The 21,062-nt window shown below is 39.9% G+C and overlaps 1 protein-coding gene across 1 annotated transcript in view; it reads left to right on the top strand.

Moving 5' to 3' along the window:
• The window catches only part of PCCA (propionyl-CoA carboxylase subunit alpha), a 277,064-nt gene that overhangs the window by 217,369 nt on the left and 38,633 nt on the right, over positions 1-21,062 (top strand). The gene's annotated exons all lie outside the window — the stretch shown is intronic.

Genomic DNA, 21,062 nt, shown 5'->3' with positions numbered 1-21,062 from the left:
TCCATTTACGAGGGTTTTAAAAGTAACTGGGTATAGACTGGTAAGCTTATTGCAAGATACTCAGGTTTGATCCATGTCAGAATCAAAACCACTCCTCCCCAGCACCTCAGCATTCTGATCTCTGTTGCTTCACCATAGCATGTACCCTTGCATCCCAAAGGCATGCCAGTAACTTTCCTATAAACAGACTGCTTAATGGTGTAAAGTACTATTTTTCACTCAAATTAAATACGCTCCCAGATTTTGTTTGCTGGGGAGGAGTACGTTTGAAATCCCAATCAGATTTTACACCATTTCACAGAAATTACTCAGTAAAACAGATTTTTCATGTGCTGTTAATCTGAGTTAGGTGTTAGGTGATGGGTGCTTATAAACGTGTGATTGAAGCAGCATCCAATTCCATGATTTGCATGATCAAAATGCTGTCACTGAATTTTTCCAAGTTCCTTATGCACCTGGAAATGAAATAAAATTGAAATATCCCCTACAGTAAGTTGTCCTGATTGCTGCCGACAGGTTTCTCAGTAGTGACACTAACAGTGGAAAGTCCAGGAATGAAATTTTCCTTTTAGAATTTAGTCCTGACATCCTCATGCACTATAGCTTTTGAGCAAAAATACATTAAGATTGCATATGATAATGCTTTCATTCCACTTACAATTAGTTCTTCTACAAGTCCTATGAAGCCATTTTTGGGGAAGTATAATATAGTAAGATTAAACTTAAAAGTAGACTTGCATGTTTTCTAGAGATGAAGGCTGCTCCTTTTTATGTATATGTCCACATACACACATATATGTCTTATTCAATAGCAAGCAGAGCAACAGGTACAAATAAAACATAAAATACAATTTTTTCTCTGCAGTATTGTTTTTGCAGTAATGTTTCAGCTCTACAGTTGCATCCTGCATATGCAAGATCACTGCTGGCTGACTGATCTGATAGTCTTGGGTGAAAAAGAAAAACACCACACACAATTACTCCAAGTAGATAAGATACAAATATTAATGCAACTTCATAAGATAATATTGAAAAGATTTTAATTGAATCCCAAATGTGCTGTAGCACTGGGAAAGTGGCATTAAAAATTAAATGTGTTAAGTGAGATGTGAAAACATTTTGTGCTCATATGTTAGAGGTGCCCTGGAGTTCTGCTTACAGGCTATAACTGTTGTGCTGGGCCTTGTGCAACAAGATAAAGACAAAAGAGGGTACAGTTTTGATTTGGTTTTGACTTAAAAAAAAGAAAACTGATGATGAAACAGCTAATAGATTATAATATATATCAAATCTTACTGACAAGCTCATGTTGTGTTTACTGGATTCTTGTTATTTTGGGAAATCAAGTGTATGATTATAACTAAAATTCTCAGGAGGACTAAAAAGAAAACCCTGTAGTACTCTATCCCCCATTTTGATTTAGTATAAATTATGCATGTGTCCTGCTGATCAAACCCAGGGAGAGAACTTCAGTGAGCAGGATAGAGATGCAGTAATTAAATCTGTTTCCCAGAGTTTGCTCTGTTACCAGATTTCCCACATTTCCCAAGACAGTCTGCGCTTGTGTTCCTATCAGTTCTTCTAGCCTACTGTCCTTTTCCTTCTCCTTAAGTCAGTTTTCTTTATTTAATTTATCCAGCTTTTGTAAAGAGTGGGAAGGATGATTTTTCCTTACAGTAATATCCTCTGCTGATTGTCTACACATATACATAGATCTATGTGTGCACAACTGCATGTGTATGTGTGCACATGCACAAATGTAGATGTTTAATCAAATAAAAGAATATCATGAATGGAAGTTCTAGAAATACGTTTTGGGCTTTCCATTATATATTTCTTATTAAACCTTTACTGACATAAAAATACAATCAAGATAGTAAGTGAAAATAATATTTAGCAGCAAGAATCTGATTTCTCATTATTACTATAATGTATTATCAACATAGTAAACCATTTATAAAATTATTATTATGCCTTTTTTTCATAGTAGAAACCATTAGGGATAGCTGTAAGTATTCTGTGCTACTTTTGACGGGCAAATTTTGATGGCACTTCAGTGGTGGCAGACGGTGTGGTGCTATTTAGTATACACACTGCTGGCCTGTCCATCAGCACGTATTTTTAGAACTAGCTGATTGGGAGCACGGCTCCTTGGCATGTCAGGAGGGCATCAGCTTAGATAAATGGTTTAACTTGATTTTTTGACACTGGATGAGAGAAACAGTTCTGCTACTGTTTTTTGATGAAACACAAACCTCTGCTTCAGGAAGCCAGCTGCCACTCTGAGGTGAAGTGAAAAGTATGCTTCTCTATTAGGGGGCATCCTTGATATTTCTTTTAGCTAAGTGAAAGACAGAGAAAGCTACACTGCAGCAGAAAGACAACAGTATGATATGAATTCTGCTGCATAACATACGGCAAACACGGACAGTAGGGCAAATGTTTCTATTAGTGTGGCAGTATATTTCTGTTGTTTTAAAGGAGAACAGGGAAAATGTTGCTTTTCCCTTAACTTATAGCTTTGAGTGAACGGTTAGCATCATTCAGGGGATCTAACACAATTTTGTTTTTCTGATCACAACTAGAATTTTTTGTTCTTTAAGTATTGTTCAGTCTTCAAATTAGTTTGGCATTAGCTTACTTTCTGTGAATTGTTTTTTAGTAGAAGGTTATTTGACTCAGATATGATACAGGACTTGTGCTATTGAAAGATGCTTCTGCCCAAAGAGCAAGCAACTTTTATATACTTCTAGCTCTAATATATGGATGGAGACTAGGAAACTACACTGATGTGGTTTATTTTTCTTGAGATGGTAACGGTTTGAGTCCTAATCTAGATTATTTCAGAACAGTTGATGCGTTATTGTCATGGCTGAGATTTTACCTGAGTTTTTACGCATTGTTTGTCTCTGGTGGACATATCACAGAATCACAGAATTTCTAGGTTGGAAGAGACCTCAAGATCATTGAGTCCAACCTCTGACCTAACGCTAGCAGTCCCCACTAAACCATATCCCTAAGCTCTACATCTAAACGTCTTTTGAAGACTTCCAGGGATGGTGACTCCACTACTTCCCTGTTCAATGCCTAACAACCCTTTCAGTAAAGAAGTTCATCCTAACATCTAACCTAAAACTCCCCTGGCGCAACTTAATCCCATTCCCCCTTGTCCTGTCACCAGGCACATGGGAGAACAGACCAACCCCCACCTCGCTACAGCCTCCCTTGAGGTACCTATAGAGAACGATAAGGTCACCCCTGAGCCTCCTCTTCTCCAGGCTGAACAAGCCCAGCTCCCTCAGCCGCTCCTCGTAGGACTTGTTCTCCAGGCCCCTCACCAGCTTCGTCGCCCTTCTCTACACCAGCTCAAGCACCTCGATGTCCTTCTTGTAGCGAGGGGCCCAAAACTGAACACAGTACTCGAGGTGCGGCCTCACCAGAGCCGAGTACAGGGGGATGATCACCTCCCTAGCCCTGCTGGTCACACTGTTCCTGATACAAGCCAGGATGCTGTTGGCCTTCTTGGCCACCTGAGCACACTGCTGGCTCATATTCAGCTGACTATCCACCATCACTCCCAGGTCCTTCTCTGCCTGGCAGCTCTACAACCATTCTTCTCCCAGCCTGTAGCTCTGCTTGGGGTTGTTGCGCCCCAGGTGCAGGACCCGGCACTTGGCCTTGTTGAACTTCATGCAGTTGCCCTCAGCCCATCGGTGCAGCCTATCCAGATCCTCCTGCAGAGCTTTCCTACCCTCAAGCAGATCGACACACGCACCTAACTTGGTGTCATCTGCAAACTTACTGAGGGTGCACTCGATGCCCTCGTCCAGATCATCAATGAAGATATTAAAGAGATTAAAGATAATCATTACATGATAGAGAGATAAGAGATTAAAGATATCATTACATGATACAGTATCATGTGCTCATGGAGTCCTGTTATTCTCCCATTTTCTCTCAAATTATTCAGGTAGTTCTCTTTATTAATAACATTATTGTTAACACCAAGAAATCTCGTTGTGATATATAGTGTACAAAGAGGAAGGAAACAAGATAATCAACGCTTCAGATTAATATCCAAAATCATACCCAAAAGCCAGAATACCAGGAAACAGGGAGGCAGCCTTCTATGGGTTGTCTCCCATATGTAGGCAGCTCACAGAAGTAGATCTATAACAAATATCTATAGAAAATTGATAAGATCTGTACAAAAAGCTTCTGCAATTCAAAAGCCTTTAGGTTTGAGCAGTCCTTTCAGAGAACCGTAGTCACTCCTTCATTCCTCTTTCTAGTTAGGCCTCCAGTTTTGGTTGTTCCTTGTCTCTTTGTTCCACTTTTTTTTTTTTTTTTTTTTTTTTTTTTTTTTTTGTTTTGTTTTTTTTCCTCTTAGAGGACTGTTATCTGCTGGACCACTGATGGTCCCATTCTGATACCTGATCATTTACTTGATTGCTCATGCCTCTATCAGCTGGACTTCAGCAATGAAATGCATCTGGGCAGACGGCCTTTAATGAGAAGAAAGCTTCAAGTATAGAGAGAACTGCAGATTTCTGTGGAAGCGTTAAACATACTCTAGAGTGTGTGTAAAGGTCTCTGTAGAATTTCAAATTAAGAAATGCTTTCTTTATGTTTGGATAGTGAGTGGCCTGGCTCCATCCTATCCATGACATCATTGTCAGCTTTGGGCTGAAGACCATGCTAGACAACAATGTTCTGCTGGCCCAGTGAAACGCTTCTCTTGAAAGAGACAGTCCCAGACAGTGAAAACTCCCCAGCTGCAGAGGAAGATTGTAACCCTCGCTATCCTCTGCTCGTCATTCACAGCATTTTTTGACCTTCTATTCTCTGATGTCAGAACAGCAATGTAGAAAAAGAGCCACGTCTTTCCTTTGGGGGAGTGATGAAGCAACATATGTGACAGACATTAGTCATTTTGCTTAGTACGTTACGTGACAGTGTTCCTTCAGTGGTGAATGCAATATTGGAACCCACGTAGAACAGAGTGGAGTTATTCTGGCCTAAAGATCATGGCTTTTTCAGATGCTTCTGAGCTCCCTGGCACCGTTCCCTTGGTTCAGCCTTCTCACTGGAGGTTTTTCCATTGCTTCAGTCTCATCCCTGACAGAGTGCTTTTTGCTGTGTTTGATTTACAAAACTGAAGTTTTGCTGTGGGAGCATATGCTGTCATGTGATTAATATCACCTTGTTCATATTGTGCTTGCTTTTTTCCAGACCCACTCAAAGTAGTTTAGTGATTTACCACCCCCACCACTGGATCTACAGACTCCAGATGGAAAAAAATGAATTTTGGGAATTTAGTCTCTGTCAATCCCTGGCCATGCTTTTTAGTATTGCTGGCATATATTCTAGTACAGTAGTGATCATTCAATATTAATGACTTTTTGATTATTCCTTAACTGCTTCCAGATAAGTTGGCAAAAGGATGCTTCATAAACAATCGGGGTTATTAATTATGCATGTTGTTCATGAAGTTGGTCAGAAATTGAGAGCTTTACATTCAGGCATTCCTCAAAATTTTTGCCTTTGCTTCCTGGCTTATTGCATATTCATCATTTATGTATCAAAGGTAACCTTAGGGGCCACAGTTCAATTGCTTCTCACTGCTGATTCCTTTTCCCATTCTCCCCACTGCAATGACTTGTCTGCTGTTCCTTCAACAGCAAACTTCCAACTTTCCTGTCCTATTACCGAGGCTTACAAATTGTCCTGGAACTTTTCAGTCTGTATATAATCTCATCAGCTTCCAGACAGCTTCCTCCTTTTTTCTTTCTCCTTCCATTCTTACAAAGTCCAATTAAATGGCAATATAGATGGGAAGCTTTGACTGTATGAGTCTGATTTAGTTCACAATGACAGATGTTTAACAACGTGCTTCTTTCACCCTTACAAATCATTGCAGTTCTTAACAGATTTTCTTTCTTTCTGCTTTTCTTTCTGTGTGTGACACTTCAGGCACTTTATATACTGAAGATTTATGCAGACTTTCAAACATTGATTGAAAACCTACAGAGGTTACAAAGATTATCTGTATCGGAATATGTAGAGTATTAGCCAAAAGAAAATAAATATAGTCCAGTACGTGTTTATTTTGCAAGCCAGTATCTTTTTTTTTTTTTAAAAAAAAAAAAAAAAAAGTTTTCTTACTTTTCCCTTTCATAAGTCTTAAGATCAGGGTCCCTGCTCATTTAAAGGGAACTTTGACTGTGTAGATTTTTGTCTTTTTGGCTAGTTTCAGAGCCTCTCTGAACCACTGTACTTCTAGTAGTAGAGCTTCTGTCAAAGGAATTACAACAGTGCAGAAGGTGTCACTAGGAAAAATGGTCAGTTGCTTTGGAAATGTTAACTTCTGCAAATTCCTTTTGAACATGGACAGTGAGAATCCTGAGTCTGGCTACAAACATCTGCAGTATTCTGCAGAAAGGGGGCATTTCATGCAACATGTGTTTAGCTTCTGAAAGTAATGATATCCAGGCTTATACATTAGGACTGGGAAGTGAGAATTGTTCCAGCTGACATGATGCAGACGATGGTATGCCACCATGCAGCTACACATGCCCTTCTCATGTTATACATGTGTATATGTGAAAGCATAAAGTATAGTAAATATATTAAAGCTGTCCACTGGGAGTGAACTCTCAAAAGCACCTGAGAGATTTAGAAATACTGGTGTTACCAAAAACCATGTTCTAAAATCACTTAGGTTATTTTGGGATTCTTGCTCAGGATTCCATCGTAAGGAGAAATATGAAAGTGCTTGGAGTTCTTTCTGAATTTTGCTTTGACTTAAAAGGAATCAGAAGCTTGCACATATTTCAATCACTTGGAGCCTGTGAGCCTCAGTGTGGGTGCAGTCTGAGATTTCAGAATGGGGCTAATGGGAGCAGCATCTCTTTGCTATGGGTTAATAATCTTCCAAAGTAAAAAAAGAGAAGCTTAGAAAATATTGGATAGGTTGTTTAAGAAAGAGGAGACATACCAGATAGAGGACAGAGATCTGTAGGAAATCAGGTTCCTCAAGTTCCCCCAGAACAACTTCCTGTAGTCTCTGAGACCTTCTCTAATGAGAGCTAACAGTGTCAAGGTGAAACCAGAGCTGCTTACGTGCATGTTGGATGGCCAATGTAAACCCGCAGGCTGCCCAACTGGCTGCTGCCAAGTTGCCTTTTCCTCATCCGGAGTGTGAATTTAGGTCTCCTGTTTCCTCAACACAGCCACTGCTCTTCAGAAGACTTGTGGAAAGTATAGTCGTAATTCCTACTGCACTTACAGGCGGTTGGATTTATCTGCCTTTTCTTCAAATTTGGTCGAAGTTTATCAGCAGGTTAAAATAATGTCTGTGTGTATAATTATCATATGGGATAATTATACAGAATGAGTTGGGGATGAGGATTGAGAGACAGAAAATCTGGTTTGTGAGCCTTTCTGTCTTAGGAAATCAGACTAGAAACGGTATTTTGCATTGAGGTCCTAAATGTTTTGCTTCTTATTTGTTCATTTTTAATCATGGCCTTTTTTTTTTTCTGTTTTAAATTAAAGCTTTAATTTGCAGAGAAAATGTGTGATAACATCATAAGTAGGTGAGAATTCCCTAGAATGTGCTTCGTATAAGTGGATTATGCAGTGTGTGTGTTGACTGTATTATAGGAGTCTCTGCATATAATAAATTATGCCCCTTATCCCTCATGATATCCCTCAGAAACAAATGGAAAAATAAGAAATTCTGATTTTCCACACATCATTTGACAAGTTTCTTTCTTAATCATCTTGATAATGCTTTAAGGACAAGGACTGAACGTAGTTGATTAGCCTGTTACTTCTTGGAACACAAGTTGACAGGTTACCCAAGTGTAACTCAAGTGATTTCCTTTGGTAGACAGATTTACCAATGTTGAAAGAAATTATTAGTTGCTTTGTCTGGCTAAAGAAATACTTTGTTGTTGTTGTTTTTTAAGCTATATCAAGACTGTTACATCATACTGAAGATCTAGCTTTTTTTTTTTTTTTTTCCTGAAGAAGATAGAAGATGCCTACTGCCAAATAATAAACATATGTGTAGCCTGTGTTTTTAAACAGCTTTTTGATGGCTGCAGCTTTGGCGTATACCCAAGAACTGTTTAGGAGGTATTAATTTATATGGCTTTGAAGCTTAACCAGGGATCTTAATGAAACAAAGGCATGATGAAGTTAGTAAAGCTAATTTAAGTCTCTGAATGTAAATTTTAAATTAAGTTTTTATTGATAATAAATATACTTTGTTTCTCATTAGTCTTCTAGGCTTCAGTGGTAATATCAGTAAAATAAACATGTTTTACAAAGATTTAACATTAAAAATGCTATTAATATGACCCTTGGTACACCAGCACAATTAGATTTCAAAGTGAGCATTTAGGATGTAACAGCGATTAATGACAACCATCGAAAACAATTTTGAACTCCATCAGTTTAACTCAGGAGGGTAAACTTAATATGATAATTTATCTAGTTGAATTGTATCAGCTTAGCAGGAAAGTATGCAAATATGTGACCCTTACCTAGAATCTAAATGGATGCTGTGCTGATAGATTTATCAGTTCCATTAAAGAACTTTAGGGAACTTTGGAATTTCAGCAATTGTTCCCTCGGAGGCTGAAAACCAAACCTGATCTCATACTGGGACCATTCTGGTCTGCATATTTCCATAATTTGCCTTTGCTACTAATATGACAGCAAGACGCAAATAACTGTTTCTAATAATATCAAATGGAGTTGTGGAGGACAGCATTTTAATGTAGTAAAAGACCTCCCTGTGGGGTTGTTATTGCCACTATAGAACAGCAGTTACACAGTTGCAACAATAGTCTCTTAATTGATTCGTTTAATTAGCAAGAGATGAAGCTTGTGCTGCATCTTGTCATCTGTTATCATGGGGGCGGCTACAGAGAGAATCTCTGCATTTGTCACTCTTTACATGAGGGTTTAAGGAGCCTAAAAGGAAGCTTCCAAACGCATTTCAGCTAGAGAGGTGAGCTTTAGTCAGAGTGTTTTGTGGGTGTGCTTCCACTTGGATTGTCAATGTGTGGACGTGCCTGGTTCAAGTCATGAAACACTGGTGTGGTCTCCAGAGCAGAATTTATGACAAAGCATTGTTTTACTGGGGGAAAATCTTAATCCAGATATGCTTGGCATTTCTAACCTAAATATGCAAATCTAAGTATTATAGGAATGGTGGATTATTTGGGGCATCAGTATTGTAACAGTTGACTAGATTTACTTGGAAAAAATAGGGTCAGATTAGTGAAACTGGCCATCTGGCTTGGGATTGTTTTTTAGTGGCATTTTTGTTTCCAGACAAGATAAACAATGAGTTACAAGACCACATCGTCCATGGTAGGAAGCATGTGTAAAAGAGAGACATTCTTTGCAGTTGGTTTTCCCTGGAGTAGTTATGCATACAGACACAGTGCTGTGCTTGCTTCTGGGAAATGAAGTCATTTTTTATTCAGAGCTATTTTATTTAAGCTTTGAGGGTATGTAAACAAATGCATTTTAAAGGTACATAAGTATATTGGAGCTTCGATTTCATTTTTCTCCTCTCCTTGGCTTAGTTTTGTCTTCTGTTCAAGGTTATTCTTCCTTATGGAAGGGAATATTTCTAGAGGAGGACAAACTTCTTGTTAAATGCTAATTAAGAAAACGAAGGTTACATTGGCATGCTTCCATTGTCATAGAACTGACCTAAAATAAAGGATCTCAGATTAGTCTGAAATAAATTAGAGGGGGAAGCAAGTAATTCTGTGCACATGAAACATTTGAGATGTCTACTCCTGCTCTGTTTTTTTAAATGTGCGTGCTTCTGTTTTGTTTCTGTTGTTATTTTGGTTGGTTGGTTTTCTTTTTCCACTTGTGTGCTGTAATATTGGAGATGTCATCATAATTTTGGAGTATGCTGGTGCTGTCAATCCATTTAGGAAGGAGACAACATGCTTTTAGAGAAGGCTTCTTTTTTAGGACAATTTAAACAAAGATTTAGCCCACTTATCACCAAAGGTCCCGTGGTAATTTCCACAAGGTTCTGAGATTGCTGCATGTTCTGAGAGCCTTGGCCAAAGTCCACTTTGTGTAATTACCTTCTGTCTACATAAATCCCTAATGTAATTTTAGATGTGTTTTGGTATTTTTCACTTCCTGTCCTAAATAGAGAAAATATTGCCACACACTGCTTGTAATTACTGTGGGTTGCATCCTAAGTTCAAATAAAGAGATTCCTGTAAATTGCTTTAGCAAATTTTGTTCTCCCATTGCTAGAGCACAAGAATACATGACAAAAGATGAGTAAACAGTAGGTTATCCAATCAAATTCACAAACCAATGTAATAAATGATTTTTTTACTTCTCTGCTCTGTTCCATTTTGGCCGTCTATGAGCTAAAATTTATCTGCTGATACGACCGTCACTGAGGGAAAAGGCCAACTTTGAGATCATGTTAGAGGTCAAACTTAACACACTGCAATATACTTTGAAGCAGGTAGTAAGCCAGTATGGGGCTCTAAGTGCTATCGTCATGCACTGAGCTGTCTTTTCCTTGTGTTCCACACTTTCTTGTTCACACTGCTGAAACTCTTGCCTTTTGTATCATATCTTAACTAAAACTGGTTTCAGTTCCTCTTTGCGGATGCCTGTCATGGAATCCAGAATGTGTGTTCAACCATGCTGTCTTTAAAATTATCTGCTTCTGTTACTCTGTGTTGTCTCTTTTGACAGGTTTTATTGCCTTATCCATGAACTTCAGTCCTCCTGTCACAAAGACTTATATTACTTTATTGTACGCCATGCCAAATATTCTTCATGATATTTCATTTGTTCTTTCTAGTCATCCTTTCTATGATTTTTCCATACCTGTCTTCTCCATCTGTTCTCAGATTGCTTCTCTTGTGCATTCCCCATGTCAAGGTTTTTAGGAATGCTTTTTTTTCCCTAGAAATATATGGGTTGAGAAGAGAGGTATTACCATTAATCTGATATTAACTCTCATGTTGTTGTGTAAGCCCTGTTTAGAAGTATGAGGACCAGAATAAAGAAAAATTGCTCTGCTAGAGAAAAATTGCTGTGCATCAGCACAGTACTGGAGTTAACATCTCGACTGATGGAATACCAGAAACTCTTGTTGCTTGTAAAACAAATGTTTTTCCTTTGCCCCTGTTGTGTGTCTTACAGTATATGGGTGCAGTTTAGTCATTGCTTGTAAAATAGAGTATTAGCTTTCAATTGATATTTTGAAGCTCGGCAATTTTTTTTTCCTTTTACATTTATATACAAGTAACAGGGGAACTGAATTTACCGAGCAGGAACAGACAGTTTACGTCAATTTTTATGGAACTAAAGTTTCACAGAAATTCTTCATCAAGTACATTGAAAACTACATTAACAGTGTTTTAACATAAATCTCACGCATCTCTGCTTTTCTGAAAGACAGCAATCCACACTGCTTGTACAAATAGGCCGTCTTCATCTTCGTTTCATTCATGCCATTTGATATTTATAGCCCTTGCCCATAGTAAGGCGAAGGAAGGTGAAGGGCAGAGCAGTTGTAGTAGGAAGTATCATGCTCGTGTGACCATCTCCCAAACTCCAGTCTTACGTCTTGGAGAGATGCCATGTTGGCAGGGTGCACAGGAAGTATTAGCATAGCAAATTGTGTTATGAGCAGCAGAACCACAACAAGCTTCTTCCTGCATCTGATGATAATTGTTCGATTGGGGGGGAGGGAGGGAGAAAACGGAGGTCAGGGCAAAGCGGATGAAAAGGAAAGGCCCGCACTATTGTGAGAACAGCGAAAACAAACTGCCCCTGCGCCAAAGAGCTTCAGTGTACACAGCACAACAAAGCTGAACGGGACACGGGAATATTCCATCATGCCCAGAAGGCTTGGTTGGTAGGAAAGATGTGGTGATCTCCTGTGTTTCCACTGTTACCTCCTCCTCCTCCTAACTTCAGAGAAATTTCTCCTGAAGGGCCCTCAGAACCATCTCTCGCTTCTGCTTTCTTTGATGTCAGTCTTCATATGAGGAAGAACAAAAATGTTTGAGTTTTAAAATACTTATGTTAGTGTTCTGTTACAAGTCTCTGGGTGTTCCTTATTTTTTAGTGAAGATTTTGTGTTGTTTTGTTTTCTTTCTCCCTGCATTTATCTTTTAGTTATAAAAGAGCCCCAGGGACTCCCTCCCTTAGTCTTTTATGTTCCAAGCCCACTGTTAACATTTAACAAATACTCAGCAAGCAGAACAAACTGGTCACTGTACCAAAGCCAGATCTGGACCCAGCATCAAGGACATCACAGTTACATCCTGAAAGGCATCTGTCCCACTGAAGTTTTTTTTGATGCACCGACTCAGAAGGGCGTATGTGAAGGTGGAAATATCCTGGTTTATGACATCAAGTGGTGGCTTTTATGAGGCACAAACTGTAGCCATGTTTCCTGTAAAGCAAAAGATACCTTACAGAGGTTGAGAGGCATCTCAAAATGCAAAAGAGGCAGTGAGTTTCTCCTCTCTTAAAATATTTCTCACCATGTTGCAGGCAAGATTAGAACCCAGAACTTTACTGTTTCCTGATTCATCTCAAATAAACAAATAGAAATGCAATGTTACTTGCGAGTTAACTGTGCAACTTGGAGAGGCCAGAGAGGCATCTCAGGATTGAAGAATATTTAAAGCTGGAAGGGACTCTGCTGTTCAAAGCAGGGTCAACTAGAGCAGGCTGACCAGGGCCTTGTCCATTTGGCTTTTGATTACCTCTGAGGGACTCCATAGCTTCACATTATGACAGCAATTGTACAAATTCCTGCATCCCAAAAGGCATTACAGGGCAGTGATACAGAAGTAATATAGACAGAGAAAATCAGGGCAAGCAATTCCAGGTTTGCAGTAATGCTGTGTGTAAAAGGGAATAATCATTCTTTACGAGAGCTCGAGTGACTGCACTCAGAAGTCTCCAGTTGAGGAGAGGTCAGAAGCTCCACTTCTAATCTGAAAAAGGCTGGACACTTGTGATAGAAACATAAGCATGCAGCAGAATGCACTGGTACTACTGTAGGAGTTTGATGATCAAGAGAGCTCTGGCAGGTTGATGCCTCTTAACCTGTCAAAATCCAGCTGGAAGGGAATGATGGAAGCTGTAGAGGAGGTTAAGAAGAGATTATCACCAGAGATGAATTGAACTCTCAAACAGACTACCATTAGCACCCTGAAGGAATAAAGATTTTAATAGGAACATCTGTAGAGTATGCAGGAAACAGGATATCAGAAGCAAAGTGTCAAGCAAAGGGAATCTGTATCTTTTTTTTTTCTTGCTTTTTTTTTCTTTTCTTCCCAGCAAATGCTTTATAACCTTGTCACTGTTAAATGTTAAAAAGTAAGTGCATGTTTTCTGTGGATGTGCGTAAGATCAATGCTTTTTCTTTGGATGGTAGATAAATTTTCAAAGGGAAAAAAGTGCATGGCTTAGGGAATCTTAGGTGCGTGCCTCGATAACCTGAGGATTCGCTGAGAAGGTGAGAAGTAGAAAAATAGTATCAAAGCTATTAATTTCCCTCCACGATCTGAAGGGTCAGTGGTTTGTCCTTTCCTCGTTTAGAGAGTTTTTCTTTATTACCAGGATCATGATTGCTGGCTTATTTCCATGCAGGTTTCCCTACATTGTTATTTGCTCTGCTCCAGAGGCAGCTCTGCTTGTGGTGAACAATGCCTTTTACCCTTCTCCCTTTCCTTTTAGCTCTAATCCTCGAGCAGTTGTTGAGAGGCAGAAAGAACCCAAAGCCACTGAGTTTCCTGGAATTTAGGAGGAAGATCTCACAAGCACAACACTGAATAATCCACCCTCAGTGGATCTTTCTACTGAGACCGCATTGGCACTTGTGAACTCGGGGCCAGAGGAAGATGCAATTATATTCTTTTCAGGTGTGTGCGTGCTCTGTGGAAGCTCCTCCAGCACTGTGCCAACTCTGAAAGCATTTTAAAACCCATGTGGTGTTTCAATTTTGGTCATGGTGCAGGTGGCACATGTTGGTTCCAAGCCCACTTTCAGCATTGTGAGAGTGATGGGAGGCCCTTCCAACTACAGACAACACAAACTGCGATTCCACTCCGAATTTTTTCTGCCTAGCTCTTTTTGTGGTCCAGGCCACCGCTAGAATTACACTGGGACCAGCTTTGGTAACAGGAGGGATGTAATGTCTTATCTGAAGCATCTCATCTGGAAAAGCATTATTCTTGCTGACAGATGGTCTTGCATTGTCTTGAGCCTGTGCTGTGTGCTTGTCCTGAATCGAGCAGTTAGCCTCAGATTACTGACCGCTCTGTTGAAACTGGCACAGGTTTTCCAAAGAATTTGGGCATGCTGTGGGGTGGGGAACAGATTCCCCAATAGTTTAGCTGTGTTGAATGGAAGTGGGAGAATCTGAGCCCAGCTGAGCATCAGCTCTGCTCCTTGGGCTTGTAGGATGCGGGGTGAACTGTTGTCTTACAGGCCTTGCAGCGTTGTTCTGGGCCATGAGGGAAGGGGCTGTGAGAAGCCCTAGTGAGGCAACTACCTCAGGTTGTAGTGGAGATAGCAGAAGGACACTGGAACTCCTTTCCCTTATCTTAATGCTGATGGAACAGCGTAAAAATGTCTGGGAGGAAAGTCAGACCGGAGGCTGTCATTTCCCCCATCTCCATTTATGTCGTAGCATGAGATGCTGAGCTCCACCAAGGCAGATGCTTGGTTTTCTGCACAGGCTGTAAATTGAATGGCACGTTTCAGTTTTTGTTTCAGCGCGGACTATCCTGCTCTCCGGGCCTTTGTGACCGCTCTGCAGCGGGAGGTGAGCAGCGGAGAAGTTCCCCTGCAGAAAAGCTTTGTACAAACGCAGCTGCTTCCTAGGAAACTCACTGCCACAGGCAGGCTCTTTATACGGATGGGGCTTAAAGGCCTGGCAGCTGCTGGAAAAGGGTTGTGGTGTACTTTGCCCTTGTGTCCAAATGAGAGCAGCATCTCAGTACCTAAGGGATTCATCTGTGCCTGAGAGCTCATAACTAGACCTCCAGGGCTGAGTAAACCCAACTCCATGCAGCCCTCTGGAGTACATCCTGAAACTGCTTTGTTTTGGTTTTGATCCATTTTTTGTTCAGCGTCAGGATTTCCTTATGTAATATACGGCTAAAAGTGATTTTAAAGTGCTTCGGTTTAATTGTGTTTTTGTTCCCCAGCCCCATGCTTTTATGTTTGAAGGCTCCATTAGTGTCCATAACAAAGGGAGAGTAACACAGATGGTAAACATTTTTACCACAGAACACCAGCAGTGAACACCATAGCACTGATTTAGGAGTCTCTGCGCTGTGCTTGCTCAGCTGTATATAATCACTCTCATTTCCTTCCCTTGGGTTTCTGGCCAGCTCAGGGAGACTTTGCTGGCATGCTCAGAGAAGTCTCCCTGGCATCACTCGGTGCTCGCATGTACAGAGCAAGAAGCTCTGCAATGGAGCTAGTGTCAGCTTTCTCCTGGCATGTCGTCTGATTTGCAGAAATGTAGTTTCACTGAATGTACTAAAATTAAGCCTCTATGGCGTGAGGAAAATATTCTCAGGCAGCCCTTGCAGTTATAATGCTCTTGAAGGTCTCCCTGATATAAAAGATGATAATCCTGGCGGACTCTGATTTGCCTTGCCCGAGTTTTGCGGGGTAGTTGCCACAGCAGAAGCTAGTGTGCATTTGGTGCAAAACAATGATATTTTTAATGTTTCAATTTCCTTTCTGGGCATGCTGATGGAAAGATGAATGCTGTGAAGAAGGGCTGTTGGTTCTCTGTCGTAGTTCAAATAAAAGTGTGAGGTTCTTCTTTTATCTTTTCACTTTGTTTGTACAAACAAAAGAGTGAACTTGGGCTTCGTCTATGAAAAATGCAAGTGGCTTTCCTTTTGTACTTAGATGAGAGAGATAATCCCTAACTAAAATTTCACATTAGCATTCTGCTCGTAAAATAGAAAAGTGTCCTTTGGGCCCCCAAAAGTATTTTTTTTTGTTTGTTTGTTTTCTTTAAACAAGCATGCACAACTGTATAGTGGTGGCCCATTTTAGCGACTTGTTTACTGGTCTGGCTTTCATATCCAAATTCTTGGCTACGGCCAAAGCATTCAAATAGTTTTCTCTTTGTTGAAAGAAGAAGATGAAAATTGTCTGAAATTTGAGCCAAGTTCACATTCTCTGGAGTACCATTTCAGTTTTTGGAAGGGCTGTCTAATGTGGAGCAACTGACAACTCTAGCCAGGTTTGTTTGAACAATCTAAACTTAAAGAAGAGACAGCAAAACAAATACTTTTTAATTCTTGTGCTTTTTATATTTACACTGGCGGTGGTGTCTTCCTCAGATAAAACGTTTTGATATTAAGCAGTTCCTCTAATTTTACTGGGCTCTGTTTCTTTTTATGGTAACACACACTGTGCAGGAAGGTCATTATACGGGAGAAAAAAGCTGTCAGCATAAAAGAGAAAGTTAACATTGCACATGTTGTCTTTGTTTATGGGGTTCCTGGAATGTGCTGAGAATCGAGCCAAATGATGGCTTAAGCTGTTCCTTTTAATATGCCAGACAGCTTCTTCGTATGTCCTGCAGTAACAGGTACTGCACCTTGCAAGTACAGGTTGCAAAATTACATGTGAAGACATCCAGAATGGTTCCTTTGTATGTTGCTGGTGCTTGCTTTAAAGGCCGTTCACATTTTCTGTGCCATTTGGAGGAATGTGACTGTTGTGACATTCAATTAACCCAACTGTGTGCAATAAGAGCACTGAAATTAATAACCAAACATGTATTGGTTGCGCAATCATAGCCAGCTTAGGGTTGTGCTGGTCTCCGCGTTGCCTGATGACTGCACATCACAGGGAGCCTTGCAAACTGCATTGGTGATTTTTGTCTCATTTAGTATTGCATTAACATCTGTGTTACAAATGGCCATTCATCAGCTGGCATTTTTGTTCGAGTTCCAGAAGCGAGATGAAAGCAAATGGCAGCTACTTCTCATTTTTTGAGTTCCCTCCCCAAACAAGTTGTGTGTCTAAAATTGAATAATCATTAGGTTACATAAGCAGTAGTAAATACTTTAATTTTGTACCCTATTAAAAGAAGAGTAAAACCTTGTCTTCCATCAGCCGAAACTACTGCCTTCACTTTATACTAGAAATGAAGCTTCCCCCAAATTTACAGGGGGTGACCAGGTGTTAACATTTTTTAGAGATTCCTGCTGAACCAGTCCCGCGCAGGAGTGGTGAAGGAATCTTGAAGACTTGGGACGCAAGGGATAAAACGAACAATTAAAGGATAATAGTGAGTTGGGAAGGAAAGGGAAGATGACTAGCCAGGAAGGATTAGCTTGAGTCGGGAACGAATTTCCTGAAATTAGTCAAGCAGGTGCTTAAAGGGAGGTGGGTTATTCTCTGAAGGAGTGATTTTCAGAAGTGTGTGAGCCAGTTAAGGTCTGAGAGGCCAGCGAGGAAGAAACCTTACTGGGGAATAGATGGATGGTGCCTGGTAGAGTCAGGAATAAAATGTGATGCTCTTGGAAGAAGACACAATTTCCACTCCTCCCTGTGATGATTTCTAGCTCCATCCCTGTACTTTGACCTCAAGGAGCTAGAGCCAGTGCAAGTGACAGGCTAGGCACGGGCATGTGGGAGGAAAGGGCTTGCAGTTTCTGCTGAGAAGAATTGGTGTAGCACGACCTGTTGGTGCAGTGTGAGCGTAATCTCGTGAAATGGATTGGTGTTCACAGATATTCCAGCTACCTGTGTTTATTTTTATTAAAATATTCTGAGATCAATTCTGTTAGCTCAAGTGTGTACACATCTGCCTTGTGAATCAAAATGAGGGTTTGGTTTTCTCATTTTCAATGTGTTTCATTATACTGGATTCCTTTACAAGCCAAGCTGGTATTTTTTTGGCTGAGTTCATATTGGATATGTATGGGAATGGACACCTCAAATGCTAATTTCTGATTTTTATATGCACTGTAACACCTACATTATTTCTTTTGGGATTAACATTCTTTAGGCAATGGTTTTGTTCGGGAGCAATCACATTAGTGTTCAGTAAAGCTGAAACTGTACATTTTATTCTCTGTACTGTGTTTGTCAAAGCATTGGTATCCATTAAACACTTCTCCCACCTAAAGGAAGAACGCAGAGTTTATTTGGATGTCAGTGTTTTTAACATACTGTTAGCTTCTGGCATCAATCTATATAAAAAGCACTGATACCTCCAAATACCAAGTGTATAAAATTCTGGTGTATTTTACTGGACAAGGAAACATTATGTTAAAAAAGCACTGATTTTGAATGATTTCCAAAATATATTGTTGGACTCAAAGTTGTGAAATGTAATTGCTTCTACATCCTGACAGAACCACGGGATCTGGAGTGGCTTAAGCAAAGCGAAAACTGAAGGCCAGATTTTCAGAGGCAACTTAGTCCCACTAAAATTAATGCAAGTTAGGCACCTAAATGCCTTTGAAATCTGGCTCCGAGCCTGCACTTCTTGTTGCTGTTAATACTTTGGACGTTTTCTTTATGCCAGCCCTTCAGTTCAACTCAAGGAACAGGAGAGGGATTTCCTGTGTCGGTCAGCAACGTGCTGTTTAGCACTGGAGCTAACCCCTAGAGCAGGGCTGGGCAGCATTGCTCTGCGACTCACTCTGCATTAATATTGCCCTAGTAGGAGTCAAAGTTTAATCACCAATCCGACATTTGACTCCATTCTGAACTACACATCAGTTGTGAAGTAAGGAGGATGTCAAAGAACAATTTCCCCTTCTCTCCCCACACTTTATTCCCTCTGGCTTTTGGTGTTTCTCCCAAGACTTGTTTTGAGAAAAGAACACATATCCCAGCAACATGGACATCATTGAACCGAGCTTACTGCGTAGTCATAGCTTTATTTTGTGGCTAATAACACTGCCATTTTTGAAGGGAGGAACAGTCTTAGAAAAGCTGGAAAATAGCTAAAAAGTACAATTTTTTTCCCATCAAATTATAAAACTGTACCATGGTAGCTGAAAGCACATAATGAGTAGGAAGTGCGCACTAATCTATTTGGCTCCGTCTGAACCTTCATATTTCTATTTATCTCAGTGGGAGATTTTAATATTCTACTGATGTTATTTTATATTTTGCTGACTTTCAGGTTGAGATATTGGCACTTAAAATCATGTTGACTGCCTGAATGCAAAATCAGGCTTTATGAGAATTAATAAAATCATGCTATTATGAATCTTGGAGATGGTACCAGCTGATATAAACGGTGTCTGAAAATGATTTAATGAGCTGTTTTTTCCTTTATTTCAAAGCTCGCTTTGCAAAGAACTTCCAACTACATGGAAAAGGTGTATGTATATTAAGGCCCAGATTGTGCTTACATTACTAGGAGAGTATCTAATTTGTCTACCCAACAGAGCTAAAAGTATGAACAAAACTTTTTTTTTCAGTAGCTACTTCATTATTAGCAAATTACTTTTGTGCAGTCCTCAGTTTGCCCTCCGACTCTCACTGAGTGCCTCCCTCCTCCCCACTGCAGTTCCAAATCACAGTGGTTAAGCTTGCATTGGCTTTGCAGCTGGTTCAGGGAGATTTGCAGAGAAGTCGGAGAGATGAGCAGAAGCTGATTTAAGGTTTTGACACCTGAAAACACACAACTTTGTGTTGTGTTGAAGATGCACAGGATGTGTGCTGGTGAGGAACGTGATGTATGAGCTAAGTAAATTGCAGTTCATCTTGATACTTTTCAAGATGTGTTGAACAACTGACAAACTGCTAAAAAAAAAAAAAACAACCTTCAGATAGGAAGAGTGATGGGGAAAGAAGTGTGCAACCATCTTCTTCTCCCTTTGACTTATGGTCTCACTGGATTTTGAAGGGAAGCAAGTTAAGAGGAACAGAAGGGTTATAATCATATGGCTGTTCCTGAGGTCACTCAAGGTCAACCAGGAATTTCTCCAAATAACTTACTAGGCTTTTTTAAAGATTTGGGAATAGAACCTCTGAAGATGTCCATGCTGATGACTGTCAGTAACACCTTATTGCTCAGTTACATCTTATTGCTGATAGAACTAGTGGCTGCTGACAGATTTAAGGCCCTTAGTCAAGAAAGTGCTCAAGTAAATGGTTCAGCCTGTCACTACCCTTGAAAGCACTTAAAAAATTACTTAAAGAGCACTAAAAATATTGATGTTTTTATGAGCTGAGACCTGTATGGACATTTTTTTGTCCATACCTCATCCTCAGAAAAACTTCAGCTAAGTTCATTGTAGTTTTTGTCCACTACTCAGAACCAATTTGAGAGAGCTCAGTTAGAGGAAACTAGGACATCCCTTCCAGTTTATCTACTGCTTTTCTCAATAATTTACATTTGATTAAGGATTCATAATGAACCAAATTATGAACAACCAAGGAATCTTCTTCCAAGAGAGTATTTATAACAGTTGATTTTCAGAACTGTCTCTGTACTGTAGGTCCACAGAAAGCCTTGTAAAATCTCCAGCAAATTATGAGCTTCCACTCTTTTTTTCCCCATTAAAGATAATCCATCTACAAGTTCCCCAGAAGTTTGGTGATTGTCACCAGTACAAATTTTACAGGTGTGTGTCATTTATACAGCTTCTTGACACTTTATCCTTATGGTAGAGGTAATAAAATGACTACAGGTGTTTTTGATGTCCTCCAAGGGCAAGAAAAATAGTTAAAGAATAGTTAACTATTATAGTTATAATAGTTAAAGAATAGTTAAAGAATGTATACCTTATTCTTTGAAAGTCAGTACCTTAAAGTTGAATAAGTGTACCAAATTTCAGGTTATTGTGGTGGAATCACAGAATGAGTGGCTTGCTCCCTACTGTAAATCCAGATTTATCCGTACTGCAGATAAATTAAGGCTAATTAATGGTGACAGTCTTCAAGTAGGACATCTAGAACGCTTCCATACCCAACTAGCCAACCACATAGCCAACAGTATTACTGTAGGCTAGCTGTGCTGTTTGTGC

This window comes from Aythya fuligula, chromosome 1 (assembly GCF_009819795.1).
Source record: "Aythya fuligula isolate bAytFul2 chromosome 1, bAytFul2.pri, whole genome shotgun sequence".
NCBI classification, from domain to species: Eukaryota; Metazoa; Chordata; class Aves; order Anseriformes; family Anatidae; genus Aythya; species Aythya fuligula.
This window is presented reverse-complemented; position numbering and strand designations above follow the sequence as displayed.